Below are 4,598 nucleotides of genomic sequence, written 5' to 3'. Positions count from 1 at the left end.
ATGTTGCTCTACAAATGGGGACCATAACCCATAAAAGTAACCCCGTAGTGGTTACTACTTTAGTTGCAATAATTTTGATTCAGTCCGTTCATCAAATCAGAAATTGCCTGAAGGTATCTACACTTATTATTATTTCATGACACATATGCTATTAGCCACCAAATTAATTACTGAAGATCATTTTATATTTTGGCTAATTACATAATGGCCATAACACAATTATAGAATTATATTTGTGACTCATAAATTGTCAGAAATTCTAACATTTAGATCCTGAATCCATCCATTCATCAATATTGAATGAGATGTTTGTTGCGCTCAACAAGCAGAAAGCTGACCTACAAATAGTACTTCAAGTGTGAACATTACAAGAGAACAATATCAAGACTTCTAAGAAAAGATGCTAGCTCAATTTGCAGTCATGCAGAGGATGCTACAAGACTTATTTAGGCCATAGGATCTTAGACTCTTATGTTTCTCTTTTGTGTCAAGCAATGTATTGTCAATGAAGTTAAATCTGCTTCTCATGTACCTTAATTATATAAATGAAGTTCCAGCTTTTGATTTTATCTCTTTCCTATCTTTTCTTTCCCTATCTTTGTAAATGATGTCAAACATGAGGAAAAAGGTCTTATATTTTTATTTTTATTTCTAACAGAAAAAGTTAAAAGTTTTATCATTAAAGGGGTGAAAGTTTAAAAGGTTTAAGTATTAAACTCCAATCTATATAAAGTTTTCCACGTATGTACATAACTACTCTCATGCATATATTTTTTGAGTAATATTTCACTATGATAAATATGTCTAATTTTATGATACAAAGAATTACTTCTTTTTCAGACTAAGGTTAGAAACACATAATTTCTAATTAACAAAAAGAACGATTATGATCTCCAAACATCAAATCACAAATAGTTTTTGTCTTTCCCTATCAGAGAGAAAATGAAGGCCCCAAAAGGAATTCAGGATTTGGTTGAGGAAGATCATCATACCAAAAATCTCTCAAAAGGTATACGAAAGGAGTAGATCTGAGAACATGGTTTTATGTATGACTTTGTATCCTTGATTTATATTATGTGTGACATTCATGAGATTCAAGATCCTAGGATTTGTAGTTCACCAATCATCAGAAAATTTTAACAACTAGTATCAGAGCTTTAGGTTCTGAATTTTATGATTCTCCATTAAATGTGTTTTTATCTAATCTTTTATAAACCCTAATTTTTAATTTGGGGATTTTTATGCTCTCGCTATTGGTTATGAAAATTAGGTATTTACAAATAATCAGAATAATTTTTATTTACTTCCGCTTATTCGAATAATGGGTGATTTGTATTATGAATCCTTAGAACATGTGTTGAAGTATATATTCATATTTGTGCATGAACATTGCACTAACTTTTATGACTCCATTATGCAATATGTATATTATATGTGTATTAATGCCTTACTATTGGACATTGACTTTTCTCCCTTTACAATTTTGCAATTTTGGTAAAGTATATGTGTATGGTATATAAGTTAAGACATGTTTTTCTTTTATATATATACAATCTGGAATTCATGGCCTTGTATATATATTGTGAATTAAAATATATATATATATTATATATATATATAATTGTTTTTAGCTTAAGGTTGTTGTGATGTTTGAAATTACTGATTAAAGATGATATATATACATAATGGTTACAATTACTGCTTAAAATTATATCTATTTACTATGTTAGTGTGTGAAAGTGTATATATATAGTGTTATATATATGTTTTAAGATATGCATGATCATATTCGATTTGGAATTTTAATAATGATTTGCATCCATTTTTATACTTTTAAATCTTGATCTACTTTACATTTGATTAATATTAAATCTATTTCCTGAGAGAGACACTTGTTGAGAAGGGCATCCACAAACCCCGAAAGGGATTAGTTCCTTACCCAAAAGGGTGACGAGATACCCTTGGTAGTACCAAAAAACTTACCTCCATTTTTTATGCGTTAATATATATGTAATATATCTTTTTTGATTTGGAATTATATTATGATATTAAATTTTTTAATCATAAAAGATATTAAATCTAGAAGTTTTAATTCAAAGATTGTATTTTTTATAATGGACCCAAATTGTTATCCTTTGTTTGGTCATAATTTTTTAATCAGTTGATAAGTGCCAAAAATACCTAAATTTCATACACTTTTTATGACACTTATCCTTGGCAAAATTGAGAAAACCAACTTAATTCAGCATTTTTTGGATAAAATATCACAATCTTGTATATATGCTTTGTGTCTTTCGTTTCTACTTTATTTTGTAGGATTTAGGGAGAAAAGAGATGAAACATTTAAGTGCAAGCAAAGTGCTCAAAATAGGCCAAAATGATTCATACATGACATGCTTAAGCTTGGCGTGGCAAGCTATGTGCTTAGCCTTAAGCATGACTCAAAAAAACCTGGCCTATGTGGAAAGCATGAAGTCAATATGAAGCTGCTCACTATGCAGCTTAGGTTGGACCAAATGCATGCTCAGCGTGGCTTGGACACCAACCTGGCAGGGTAAGACTCAACTAGGCACGGTCAGAACACAAGCTTAGCATGAGCCACCACACACATGGTACACATTAAGTGCTCATTGAGCAGCTTAGCATGGCACCTGGAGCGCCCAACTTGGGATCACACACCTAGCCAGATCGACAAGCACCAAGCCATATCAACATCAGGCACGGTCAAAGCTGCTCAAGCAGGAAGCTCAGCGATGCCACATTGGAGCTTGCTGGTGTGCACTCAGCAATTTGGCCAAGTTGGCTTGACACCCAAGCATGCTTACCTCATGCATGACCTCACTCTAAGTAGCCTCCTTAGGCTTTTCAGAAGTAGCTCACAATAGTTGAGCCAAGTAGCTCACTATAGCTTGGGTGACTCAGCCCCGAGCAGGTGACTAAGCTGCTTGGCCAAGTGACCAAACCCATGCTGAAGGGTTCAGTCAGGAGCTTGGCGGTGGTAGAGAGGAGCTTAGCGGGGTCCTGGAACTCCTATAAATAGGAGGCACTTAAAGTTCTGAAAAAAAGGAAGAGCATTCCATTCATACAATTCATACACTCCACACTTCATCCAAATTTCTCTCTTCCTCTACACTTTCTTCTTTGTAATTTCTTGGAGGATTTCTACTCCAAAGTAGCTTAGGTAATTTTATTTGTATTTCTCCTTAATTCAAGAGGAGAATGAGTAATCAAATGAGATGTAAAAATTCATTTTGCAATCTCATTGGTGCATGGTAAAGTGTCTTAAATCCTTGAATTAAGATGACTAATGCTCCTAAATTTTAGTTGAATTTTGGCTGACTAATATTTCTTGTAACTTCTTGTTTCATTATGTTGAATTATGTTTAAGTTATTATTTTGGCAATTTCAATTCTTTAGAAAGTGCTTAATGCGGTTTTAGCTTGATCACCTAAAACTTGATTTCAAGATCCAAAATGCTTCTTTTTAAAGTATTGACAAATGAATTAAAAGTAGGAATACGCCTTAGTTCATTTTCCAAATCAAAGCATCCATTTTAAGCAACTTGTAATTAAGGCTAATCAATGTTTATTGAGCCTGAAATAAGGTGTGACAACTTATTTCATCGAGTGGAAGTTTTCTATTGATTAGTGTATTTTAAAAGGTTTGAAATTCACTTTTCTCGCCTGGGGACTAGGGGAAATTATATGAATTGATGTTTGGAATAACCAATGTATAACACACAACTTTCATGAACATTTTTCATAGAAACATGTTAAGAAATATTTTCATCATTCAAACTAAATTTTCTGCTCAAGAATTTGTGCATATTAGTTGTTTATGTTTACTTGTTAGAATGTTATAATTTCATAAACAAAACCAAACCAAAAATATATTCAATCTATATTAGTAATATAACATGTTTATAATAATGTTCTATTAGGCAATTCCTTGTGGTTCGACATAAAGAAACTTGAAAGAGATAAATGTAAAATAGTAAAGTGTTATCAAATAAATTTTATTTCTTGACAAAGAAAGAAACCTTGAATCAAAATGCAATTTAATTCATAAGTTGTATCTTTGTGAAAAAGAAAAATATACAGTCATAATGAGTGATTTAACTACTAACTTCTACTTTTTGTCATTTACATTTCCACAACTAACATTTACTTTTTGTCATTTAAATTCTGCAACTAAAAATTTATTGTTTTATTCATTTATTCATTATTCTTTACCAGTCTTCCAGAAGGAAGTAGTTTGGTTAATAAAAGAAAATGAAAATAAATATCACTTATTATCACTTGTGTTAATTTTATAAATTCATACCAATAAACCGGTGTTGGAATTTATTCCACAAAACCAAGATGGTATGAAGTTGTTAATAATTCAATAAAGCTAAGTTTTTGATCAAATGGAATATTCTTGAAACCATTATGTCGGTGTTGAAAATTCTTTCCAACAAAGCCGAGATGGCGAGCAAAGAATAAACCAGTCACTAAATAAATCGATCGGAAACTATCTCACGCTAAAAAACTCTTTCAACATCGATGCCATATGTTGCCAAAGTAACCTCTATTATGAAAATTGATTAAAATTACATA

The sequence above is a fragment of the Lupinus angustifolius genome, chromosome LG11 (genome assembly GCF_001865875.1).
Source record: "Lupinus angustifolius cultivar Tanjil chromosome LG11, LupAngTanjil_v1.0, whole genome shotgun sequence".
NCBI lineage: Eukaryota > Viridiplantae > Streptophyta > Magnoliopsida > Fabales > Fabaceae > Lupinus > Lupinus angustifolius.
This window is presented reverse-complemented; position numbering follows the sequence as displayed.